Source organism: Ostrea edulis, chromosome 8 (genome assembly GCF_947568905.1).
Source record: "Ostrea edulis chromosome 8, xbOstEdul1.1, whole genome shotgun sequence".
Taxonomy (NCBI): Eukaryota; Metazoa; Mollusca; class Bivalvia; order Ostreida; family Ostreidae; genus Ostrea; species Ostrea edulis.
In genome coordinates this window covers 33,256,764-33,269,858 of record NC_079171.1, presented here as the reverse complement: position 1 = coordinate 33,269,858, position 13,095 = coordinate 33,256,764, and the positions used below count along the sequence as shown (strand labels likewise).

Below are 13,095 nucleotides of genomic sequence, written 5' to 3'. Positions count from 1 at the left end.
TTTGAACGGCAAACGAAAACTCACACTGGCGAGGATGACTGGGATACCAGAAAAGTTATCGGAAAAATATTTTAGAACCCCGAATTAAGTCAAAATGACCCCATTAACGTTAACAAAAGATTTACAAGTTTGAAACCAGAGGGTTTTTCTAATCCGACTGACCCATTTTACATTGTATATTGCACAATTCCATTATCAAATGAAAACGCACAAAATGGTTCATGAAACAATGATTCCGTGTCAAGACTATTGGGAAAATGATGAGAAATATGAGAGAAAAATGTCCACAGGTTGCTGAATGTCGAAAACGCTTAACAAACACTAGTACCAGAAAATATTGCTTGCAGAAATTGAGAGAAAATGTTATTGCACCCACTGACATTATGCAAGTCACTGGCCATAAGAATGTCAACTTCATTAATAATTACTCAGAAATTACACATTATTATCAACGACAAAGAATCAACAGTCTACTGGACAGGCCTCATCTACAGTACTTCGACCTGCTGCGGTTCCCAGCATTCAACAAGCACATTTTCTTTTCTTTTGCGCCGTATTAAATGTAACAAATCTCAAAATCTTTACTTACCAAAAGTGCCTCACAGGAATTCTTCTCGCTCTCGGATCCAAAGAAACCACGATTGTAAATTCAAATATACAAACACTTCTACTTTCCATTGTAAACTGTTCAACTTTCTAATAACGCGGCATTTAATCTAAATTCTGAAAAAAGTCCATCGCACTAGTCTACCTTCGGTTAGGTGACATCTGTCTCTTCCTTACTTTGATACCCCATTTATCTTATATTCCTTCTAGGAGTTACATGTATGAGATTGATTACAGTTAGTTATCTTCACCTTTTCATGGAGGACCTTGCAATAATAAAGCTATATATACAAAAATTAAACCTCTATCTGAAGTACTTCAGGATACATTAAATAGGTAAAACAATTTATTAAAGGTAAGTCAAACGTCAAGTTCTACGTCATATAAAATCTTTATGCAAAATATGAAAATATATTAATGCAAGGTGAAGATAACGAACAGTGATCAATCTCATAACTCCTACAAGCATTACAAAATAGATAGTTCCAGATATACTTTAAAACTTGTTTTCTTATATGTACTGCGAGCTCTAATGAATAGAGCGCGGGAAATAATCCGAGCAAAATCGGAACTGTATGCTCTCATACGATTTTCCTTGTTAGAGGTTTAGATTTACTTCGGATTATTTCCCGCGCTCTAGTCATTAGAGACTACGCAAAAAAGATGAAGCAAAATTACAAGTCATTTTATGCAAGGTGAATATAACGAACAGTGATCAATCTCATAACTCCTATAAGCAATACAAAATAGTTTGGCAAACACGGACCCCTGGACACACCATAGGTGGGATCAGATGCCTAGGATGAGTAAGCATCTCTTGTTGACCGGTCACACCCGCCGTGAGCCCCATATCCTCATCAGGTAAAACGAACCATTTCAGAAAAATCGACATACGTTTTCCAAATTATAAACATATATAATTCTTCTGATTCTTGGTATGAATTTTCTTACAATGTTGAACACGAGGTATTCAAATTTAGTTTGGATCCACTAGGAAGTGAAGAACATCAACCGCGATGTTTCTAAGCAATTGATATCAAATCAATTATAACCTTACAACAACAAAAACAGTATAAATAAGTTATGACGACTTTTTGATGGAATACCTACTTTCCGATAATAGCAACTCATGGACAGATGAAAGGTGAAGATAACGAACAGTGATCAAACCCATAACTCCTATAAGCAACACAAAATAGATAGTTGGGCAATCTTTCGTCTGTCTTGGTAAAGGGTGTATCTAGAGAAAGGTTCACACTCCATGCATCATATTGCAGCTGCAAAAACAATTAGACTTAATCCAGCATCTGTATTCTACAATCTGCATACCGATCCTTTGCTATGAAATATTTTGCAGGTATATTATAGATAATCCATTGATGTGTGACTGTAATATGAAGTGGTTATTGTACTTCCGTCGCATGCAGAACTTGCAAATGCGCTATTTGGTGCCTCCTTCAAAGAATATGTTCCCAGTGTGTAGTGACCCTGCCAATATGAAAGGACAGCGGATCGACATTCTTCAGTTGACAGACATATGGTGTGGTAAGAATGGATAAGTCCAATTTTCAAAGTGATATAAACATTGAATAAGCTCATAAAAGATATAAAAACTACAAAACGGAGAGTTTGGAAAACACATAGATATGCAGGTGACAATTGTTATTAAGATATGGTATGTTAAGAATAGAAAAGCTGAAAAGATAATATTTGTCATTGATGTAAAGCCTTTTTCGTTATGAACACTTTCACTTTATTGTCATATGTACTAATATGAAATCCACATGTAGTAAGAAACTGCAAAAGATAAACAAACAATTTCTGAATGCAATGTCAATGAAAAAATCATACACATTGTCATGAATTCTATAAACCCTGTTTGAAGGTACAAGAGAGAAAATTATTGAACATCAATAAGCCTAAGTTTAGAGTTCACATCTAGACTGATGTACTGGTATTTGAGCAGGAAAATGTAACATAATGTACTACACATTGACAATGTTAAATAAAATGTGGCTTATGCTGCCGAAATGACTAAATATGGAAAATTAGATACTGATATCATGACATAGCACATAAGTATAACAAGTGCAACAGACATAAACATGTGATAACCAAACCATAACACTTGTGCGTTGCCATACATATATCAGATCAACGAACATGTAAACATCATGATTCCTATTTTGTGAAAGCAATAAAAGAGCAACATGAAAATTGTTTAAACCTAAGAGAAACACAAAAAACATGAGAAACTTACTCTATGCGGGGCTAAGTTGTGCAAAAATGGTGAAAAGGCACCTCTATTTACTAAAACCGCCATGCGGTGATTCTTCAGTTGGGCGGAAACAGTTACTAAAAGTCAAAATAGGCAACGAAGTCAATCCGGAAAATACATGCCTTGACTATAACGTACAAAGAAAGACAACTCGATGTTGTGACATTACAATTGATGTGACCTCTTAGATAGCCATTGAAGTTTATACATTTAAAAATGAATTGTTCTGAGTTATAAAATTTGTACACTAATTTCACGTATACAGTGTATACATGTTAAAATGCGTTATTGTCGTCTTCTGAATTTAGACAATTATATTTGATTTTTTTCGAGAAATCCTGCACCTCCAGTATCCAATATGAAGCATACATAAGGTTAGAGTTGTTGTATAGTATGTGAATTGTTCACCGTGTATTCCTGTACACCAAAATCACGTTATTTAGTTTGGGTGTAGCCAATCTAATTAAAACTAGTTCTAATTGTAACGGGGACCGTTACATATGTTCCCCAAACCTCCCCCAATTAAAAAGTGATGTCCTTGTGAATCTATAGCAAAAAATCATTTGATTTTAGCCTTTAATTACATGTAGTACGTTCAATATGGTCATTTCAGTACCAAAAAATGAAAGAAAGCGTTACACGCGCATACACGCGCACGCGTGTATGATTCCGAAATTTTGTTGATGTCATTCAACAGGCATGTGTATCATATACCCACAGTGTGAATTTCATAACGTTTCCACCAAATACAAGGAAGTTATAGCGATTTTAAAATCGTCCAATCAGAATTCAGCACACGTGCATGCACATGCTGAGCAGTAATTCTGACCACAGCAATTTGTAAGGAGTACCAAGACACATCTAAACCATTAATATCAATAGAATTTGATGAAAAACAAAAACGTTATCGTCCTTTAAAAATTGAACATTTAAAAAACATGCGCGTGTATGTTGGCATTTGTTTTGTTACACCAATATATAGATACACATATTGTCTACGTATGCTGTGAATATCATCTCATTCGCTTCATAAATAAGATAGTTACAAACGTTTTAGTATTATCCAATCAAAATGAAGCGCACGTGCATTCGCGTGCAAATTGGTAATTTTGACCATGCAAATCAGTTAAGGGTCTCAATATCTACCTATGATATGAATTTCAAGCCATTTCAATGAACATCAAAAAAGTTAGACTGATTCCAAAGTTAGCGTACAAATTTTGTAATGCGCGTGCACGCGCATGCGTGCGCGTGCTGACAAAATAACTATTATTTTTCATATGTACAAATGATATACTATCATCCTATTTAGGTTTTATATCGCTTCCTTCAATATTCTGATTTTCCATTTTTTGTACCAAAATTGCAATGCACGTGCGCGCGCGTGCATGCACGTGCAGACAAAATGACTATCACTATGCACATCTATAAACCCTATACTATCATCCTGGAAAGTTTCATATCGATCCCTTTTGTAGTTTCTGAGAACACTACCGGACAAAAAAGTACCGGAGAAAAAGAATAATAATAATAACTAGATGCGATCTCGTTGCGAGCAACGAGTGGGTCTTCCGTCCAATTTTAGATGAGATGAGATAAGATTTTGACTGAGATTTTCGTTCTGTCTAATCAAAAGATACTCGAGAGAAAAGTTAGGAATTGTGACACTAATCAAACTGTTAAGGTGAGCCATGAGGCCCATTTGCATTTTTCATGATGTTGTCCGAAAGATCTTGCAAAAGTTGTTCAGGATGTCTTATTAAAAGTTTTTTGACAAAAATGTTTTAGATTGCAACAATAACCCAACTGTACAGATGAGCCATGAGTCCCGCAGGCCTATTTCTTAACATTGTTAGTTAACGCTTGCGAAAGTGAACAACTTTTGTTCTACATGTCTTATCAAAAGTTTCTCAAGAAAAAAGTTATTGATTGTGACACTAATCAAACTGTTCAGGCGAGCCATGAAGCCCGTTCGCCTTTTTCATGATGTTGTTTGAAAGATCTTGCAAAACTGAACAACTTTTGTTCTAGATGTCTTATTTAAAGTTTCTTGACAAAAATGTTATAGATTGCAACAATAACCCAACTGTTCAGGTAAGCCATAAGACCCACAGGCCTATTTCTTAACATCGTTAGTTAACGCGTGCGAAACTGACCAACTTTTGTTCTACATGTCTTATCAAAAGTTTCTCCAGAAAATAGTTATTGATTGTGACACTAATCAAACTGTTCAGGCGAGCCATGAGGCCCGTTGGCCTTTTTGATGATGTTGTTCGAAAGATCTTGCAAAACTGAACAACTTTTGTTCTAGATGTCTTATTAAAAGTTTCTTGACAAAAATGTTATAGATTGCAATAATAACCCAACTGTTCAGGTGAGCCATGAGACCCGCAGTCCTATTTCTTAACATCGTTAGTTAACGCTTGCGAAATTGAACAACTTTTGTTCTACATGTCTTGTCAAAAGTTTCTCGAGAAAAGAGTTATCAATGTTATTAATTGCGATACAAATTTTACTGTTCAGGCGAGCTATGATGCCCGGGAGCCTTTTTTAAGATATCATTAAATAGATCTCGCAAAACTGAACAACTTTTATTCTACATGTCTTACCAAAAGTTTCGTGAGAAAAAAGTTATTCATTGTAACAGAAATTCAATGGTTCAGGCGAGCCATGAGGCCCATGGGCCTATTTCTTGATATGACACGAAAGATCTCAATAAACTGTACAACTTTTGTTATATATATCTAATCAAAATATTTACGAGTAAAAAGTTATGATTTAAAACGTGGAAAAAAATTGGACACTTTTTTAAACTCCATTTTCAACCCCTACCGAGCTTCCATACTAGGCACTTCCGGAAATTTTGAAAACCCAGGTGCACAACTACAACATGTCGTCTAACATCACTGAAAATTTCAGCACTCTAGCTTTTATCGTTTTTGAGTTTTTGTCTGGACAAAATGGTCATCTGAAAATCGATAAAAGGGGGATAACTACCAACCGGAAGTGATTTTTCAAAAATTGAAACGGCGGTACAAACTTCAAATGGCAACGCATCAATCCTGAAAATTTGAAGCAAATCGATCTAGCCATCTCCGAAAAATCTTCCGCACAAAAATCGGTAAGGAGAAAAAAAAAGAATAATAATAATAACTAGATGCGATCTCGTTGCGAGCAACGAGTGGGTCTTCCGTTCAATTTTAGATGTGATGAGATAAGAATTTGACTGAGATTTTCGTTCATAAATAATGATACAAATATATTGTCTAAACGTACAATTTAGCTTCAGTAATGTTTTACAAATATTTTAAATCATTTAAGTGTTATAAATTAAAGACTCTCTGCCCCTCTCGGCCACTAATTAAAGAGGTCAGCCTTTTTTCGAGAAAAAAGTTAATAATGTTCCTTACTGCGATACAAATTCGACTGATCAGGCGAGTCATGTCGCCCGGAGTCCTATTTTTTTTTTATATATATATATCATTCTAGATATATCTTGCAAAACTGAACAAATTTTGCTCTACATGTCCTATCAAAATTTTCTTGAGAAAAAAGTTATTGATTGCGACATTTATCAGATTGTTAAGGTGAGTCATAAGGCCCGTGGGCCTTTTTCTTGATGACTCATTAAAAGTTTCTTGACAAAAATGTTATAGATTGCAACAATAACCCAACTGTTCAGGTGAGCCATGAGACCCGCAGGCCTATTTCTTAACATCGTTAGTTAATGCTTGCGAAACTGAACAACTTTTGTTCTACATGTCTTGTCAAAAGTTTGTCGAGAAAAAAGTTATTAATGTTATTAATTGCGATACAAATTCCACTGTTCAGGCGAGCCATGACGCAGGGAGGCTTTTTTTTATATCATTAGATAGAATTTGCAAAACTGAACAACTTTTATTCTACATGTTTTATCAAAGTTTCGTGAGAAAAAAGTTAATCATTGTAACAGAAATTCAATGGTTCAGGCGAGCCATGAGGCCCATTGGCCCATTTCTAGATACGGCACGAAAGACCTCAATAAACTGTACAACCTTTGTTATATATCTCTAAACAAAATATTTACGAGTATAAAGTTATCCGACATTTATCAGACTGTTAAGGCGAGTCATAAGGCCCGTGGACCTTTTTCTTGATATCGTTTGAAAGATCTTGCAAAACTGAACAACTTTTGTTTCACATGTCTTATCAAAAGATTCTTGAGAAAAAAGTTAGTAATTGTGACGCTAACAAAATGTTCAGTCGAGCCATGAGGTCCATTGGCCTTTTCCATGATGTTGTTGGAAATATCTTGCAAAATTGAACAACTTTTGTTCTAGATGTCTTATTAAAAGTTTCTTGACAAAAATGTTATAGATTGCAACAATAACCCAACTGCTCAGGTGAGCCATGATACCCGCAGGCCTATTTCTTAACATCGTTAGTTAACGCTTGCGAAACTGAACAACTTTTGTTCTACATGTCTTATCAAAAGTTTCTCCAGAAAAAAGTTATTGATTGTGACACTAATCAAACTCTTCAGGCGAGCTATGAGGCCCGTTGGCCTTTTTCATAATGTTGTTCGAAAGATCTTGCAAAACTGAACAACTTTTGTTCTAGATGTCTTATTAAAAGTTTCTTGACAAAAATGTTATAGATTGCAACAATAACCCAACTGTTCAGGTGAGCCATGAGACCCGCAGGCCTATTTCTTAACATCGTTAGTTAACGCTTGCGAAACTGAACAACTTTTGTTCTACATGTCTTATCAAAAGTTTCTCCAGAAAAAAGTTATTGATTGTGACACTAATCAAACTGTTCAGGCGAGCTATGAGGCCCGTTGGCCTTTTTCATAATGTTGTTCGAAAGATCTTGCAAATCTGAACAACTTTTGTTATAAATGTCTTATTAAAAGTTTCTTGACAAAAATGTTATAGATTGCAACAATAACCCAACTGTTCAGGTGAGCCATGAGACCCGCAGGCCTATTTTTTAACATCGCTAGTTAACGCTTGCGAAACTGAACAACTTTTGTTCTACATGTCTTGTCAAAAGTTTCTCGAGGAAAAAGTTATTAATATTATTAATTGCGATACAAATTCCACTGTTCAGGCGAGCCATGACGCCTGGAGGCCTATTTTTAGATATCATTAGATAGAACTTGCAAAACTGAACAACTTTTATTCTACATGTCTTATCAAAAGTTTCGTGAGAAAAAAGTTAATCATTGTAACAGAAATTCAATGGTTCAGGCGAGCCATGAGGCCCATGGGCCCATTTCTTGATATATCACGAAAGATCTCAATAAATTGTGCAAGTTTTGTTATATATGTCTAAACAAAATATTTACGAGTAAAAAGTTATGATTTAAAACGTGGAAAAAAATTGCACACTTTTTAAAACTCCATTTTCGACCCCTACCGAGCTTCCATACTAGGCACTTCCGGAAATTTTTAAAACCCAGGTGCACAACTACAGCATGTCGTCTAACATCACTGAAAATTTCAGCACTCTAGCTTTTATCGTTTTTGAGTTTTTGTCTGGACAAAATGGTCATCAGAAAATCGATAAAAGGGGGATAACTTCCAACCGGAAGTGATTTTTCAAAAATTGAAACGGCGGTACAAACTTCAAATGGCAACGCATCAATCCTGAAAATTTGAAGCAAATCGATCCAGCCATCTCCGAGAAATCTTCTGCACAAAAATCGGTAAGGAGAAAAAAAAAGAATAATAATAATAACTAGATTCGATCTCGTTGCGAGCAACGAGTGGGTCTTCCGTCCAAATTTAGATGTGATTAGATAAGAATTTGACTGACATTTTCGTTCATAAATAATGATACAAATATATTGTCTAGACGTACAATTTAGCTTTGGTAATGTTTTACAAATATTGATCATTTAAATGTTATAAATTAAAGACTCTCTCTACCTCTCGGCAACTAATTAAAGGGGTCAGCTTTTTTTCGAGAAAAAAGTTAATAATGTTATTTACTGCGATACAGATTCAACTGATCAGGCGAGTCATGCCGCCTGGAGGCCTATTTTTTTTATATCATTCTAGATATATCTCGCAAAACTGAACAAATTTTGTTCTACATGTCCTATGGAAATTTTCTTAAGAAAAAAGTTATTGATTGCGACATTTATCAGACTGTTAAGGCGAGTCATAAGGCCCGTGGGCCTTTTTCTTGATATCGTTTGAAAGATCTTGCAAACCTGAACAACTTTTGGTCTACATGTTTTATCAAAAGTTTCTCCAGAAAAAAGCTATTAATTGTGACACTAATCAAACTCTTCAGGCGAGCCATGAGGCTCATTCGCCTTTTTCATGATGTTGTTTGAAAGATATTACAAAACTGAACAACTTTTGCTCTAGATGTCTCATTAAAAGTTTCTTGACTAAAATGTTATAGATTACAACAATAACCCAACTGTTCAGGTGAGCCATGAGACCCGCAGGCCTTATTCTTAACATCATTAGTAACGCTTGCGAATCTGAACAACTTTTGTTCTACATGCCTTATCAAAAGTTTCTCGAGAAAAAAGTTATTAATGTTATTAATTGTGATACAAATTCGACTGTTCAGGCGAGCCATGACCCCCGCAGGCCTATTTTTTTGATATCATTAGATACATCTTGCAAAACTGAACAACTTTTATTCTACATGTTTCATCAAAGTTTCGTGACGAAAAAGTTAATCATTGTAACAGAAATTCAATGGTTCAGGCGAGCCATGAAGCCCATGGGCCCATTTCTTGATACGGCACGAAAGATCTCAATAAACTGTACAACTTTTGTTATATATGTCTAAACAAAATATTTACGAGTATAACGTTATGCGACATTTATCACTGTTAAGGCGAGTCATAAGGCCCGTGGGCCTTTTTCTTGATATCGTTTGAAAGATCTTGCAAAACTGAACAACTTTTGTTCTACATGTCTTATCAAAAGATTCTCGAGAAAAAAGTAATAGTGACACTGATCAAACTGTTCAGGCGAGCCATGAGGCCCGTTGGCCTTTTTCATGATGTTGTTCGAAAGATCTTGCAAAACTGAACAACTTTTGTTCAAGATGTCTTATTAAAAGTTTCTTGACAAAAATGTTATAGATTACAACAATAACCCAACTGTTCAGGTGAGCCATGAGACCCGCAGGCCTATTTATTAACATTGTTAGTTAACCCTTGCGAAACTGAACAACTTTTGTTCTACATGTCTTGTCAAAAGTTTCTCGAGAAAAAAGTTATTAATGTTATTAATTGTGATACAAATTCGACTGTTCAGGCGAGCCATGACGCCCTGAGGCCTAGTTTTTGATATCATTAGATAGATCTTGCAAACCTGAACAACTTTTATTCTACATGTCTTATCAAAAGTTTCGTGAGAAAAAAGTTAATCATTGTAACAGAAATTCAATGGTTCAGGCGAGCCATGAGGCCTATGGGCCCATTTCTTGATATGACATGAAAGATCTCAATAAACTGTACAACTTTTGTTATATATGTCTAAGCAAAATATTTACGAGTAAATAGTTATGATTTAAAACGTGGAGAAAAATGAGACACTTTTTTAAACCCCATTTTCGACCCCTACCGAGCTTCCATACTAGGCACTTCCGGAAATTTTGAAAACCCAGGTGCACAACTACAACATGTCGTCTAACATCACTGAAAATTTCAGCACTCTAGCTTTTATCGTTTTTGAGTTTTTGTCTGGACAAAATGGTCATCTGAAAATCGATAAAAGGGGGATAACTTCCACCCGGAAGTGATTTTTCAAAAATTGAAACGGCGGTACAAACTTCAAATGGCAACGCATCAATCCTGAAAATTTCAAGCAAATTGATCCATCCATCTCCGAGAAATCTTCTGCACAAAAATCGGTAAGGAGAAAAAAAAAGAATAATAATAATAATAATAAGAAAAGTGAAAAATCAACAATAGAATAATAGAAGGGTCTTCCGCTGAAGACGGAAGACCCTAACTAGATTCGATCTCGTTGCCAGCAACGAGTGGGTCTTCCGTCCAAATTTAGATGTGATTAGATAAGAATTTGACTGACATTTTCGTTCATAAATAATGATACAAATATATTGTCTAGACGTACAATTTAGCTTTGGTAATGTTTTACAAATATTGATCATTTAAATGTTATAAATTAAAGACTCTCTCTACCTCTCGGCAACTAATTAAAGGGGTCAGCTTTTTTTCGAGAAAAAAGTTAATAATCTTATTTACTGCGATATAGATTCGACTGATCAGGCGAGTCATGCCGCCCGGAGGCCTATTTTTTTTAATATCATTCTAGATATATCTCGCAAAACTGAACAAATTTTGTTCTACATGTCCTATGGAAATTTTCTTAAGAAAAAATTTATTAATTGCGACATTTATCAGACTGTTAAGGCGAGTCATAAGGCCCGTGGGCCTTTTTCTTGATATCATTTGAAAGATTTTGCAAACCTGAACAACTTTTGGTCTACATGTTTTATCAAAAGTTTCTCCAGAAAAAAGCTATTGATTGTGACACTAATCAAACTCTTCAGGCGAGCCATGAGGCCTGTTCGGCTTTTTCATGATGTTGTTTGAAACATCTTGCAAAAGCGAACAACTTTTGCTCTAGATGTCTCATTAAAAGTTTCTTCACTAAAATGTTATAGATTACAACAATAACCCAACTGTTCAGGTGAGCAATGAGACCCGCAGGCCTTATTCTTAACATCGTTAGTAACGCTTGCGAATCTGAACAACTTTTGTTCTACATGTCTTATCAAAAGTTTCTCAAGAAAAAAGTTATTAATGTTATTAATTGTGATACAAATTCGACTGTTCAGGCGAGCCATGACGCCCGCAGGCCTATTTTTTGATATCATTAGATAGATCTTGCAAAACTGAACAACTTTTATTCTACATGTCTTATCAAAAGTTTCGTGAGAAAAAACTTAATCATTGTAACAGAAACTCAATGGTTCAGGCAAGCCATGAGGCCCATGGGCCCATTTCTTGGTACAGCACGAAAGATCTCAATAAACTGTACAACTTTTGTTATATATGTCTAAACAGAATATTTACGAGTATAACGTTATGCGACATTTATCACTGTTAAGGCGAGTCATAAGGCCCGTGGGCCTCTTTCTTGATATCGTTTGAAAGATCTTGCAAAACTGAACAACTTTTGTTCTACATGTCTTTTCAAAAGATTTTCGAGAAAAAAGTTAGTAATTGTGACACTGATGAAACTGTTCAGGCGAGCCATGAGGCCCGTTGGCCTTTTTCATGATGTTGTTCGAAAGATCTTGCAAAACTGAACAACTTTTGTTCAAGATGTCTTATTAAAAGTTTCTTGACAAAAATGTTATAGATTGCAACAATAACCCAACTGTTCAGGTGAGCCATGAGACCCGCAGGCCTATTTATTAACATCGTTAGTTAACGCTTGCGAAACTGAACAACTTTTGTTCAACATGTCTTGTCAAAAGTTTGTCGAGAAAAAAGTTATTAATGTTATTAATTGTGATACAAATTCGACTGTTCAGGCGAGCCATGACGCCTGCAGGCCTATTTTTTGATATCATTAGATAGATCTTGCAAACCTGAACAACTTTTATTCTACATGTCTTATCAAAAGTTTCGTGAGAAAAAAGTTAATCATTGTAACAGAAACTCAATGGTTCAGGCGAGCCATGAGGCCTATGGGCCCATTTCTTGATATGACACGAAAGATCTCAATAAACTGTACAACTTTTGTTATATATGTCTAAGCAAAATATTTACGAGTAAAAAGTTATGATTTAAAACGTGGAGAGAAATGAGACACTTTTTTAAACTCCATTTTCGACCCCTACCGAGCTTCCATACTAGGCACTTCCGGAAATTTTGAAAACCCAGGTGCACAACTACAACATGTCGTCTAACATCACTGAAAATTTCAGCACTCTAGCTTTTATCGTTTTTGAGTTTTTGTCTGGACAAAATGGTCATCTGAAAATCGATAAAAGGGGGATAATTTCCAACCGGAAGTGATTTTTCAAAAATTGAAACGGCGGTACAAACTTCAAATGGCAACGCATCAATCCTGAAAATTTCAAGCAAATTGATCCATCCATCTCCGAGAAATCTTCTGCACAAAAATCGGTAAGGAGAAAAAAAAAGAATAATAATAATAATAACTAGAAGAGGTCTCGTTGCGCACAACGAGTAGGTCTTCCGTCAAAATTCAGAAAAGCTG

At 35.3% G+C, this 13,095-nt stretch overlaps 1 long non-coding RNA gene across 1 annotated transcript; it reads right to left on the bottom strand.

The window, feature by feature from the left end:
- Nucleotides 1-2,335: 2,335 nt before the first annotated feature.
- On the bottom strand, nucleotides 2,336-2,978 carry LOC130049566 (uncharacterized). Its single transcript, XR_008798114.1, has 2 exons — nucleotides 2,867-2,978; nucleotides 2,336-2,403 (listed from the first exon to the last, which is right to left on the bottom strand). It is a non-coding gene; the product is annotated as an uncharacterized LOC130049566 (long non-coding RNA).
- Between the last annotated feature and the right edge of the window lie 10,117 nt (nucleotides 2,979-13,095).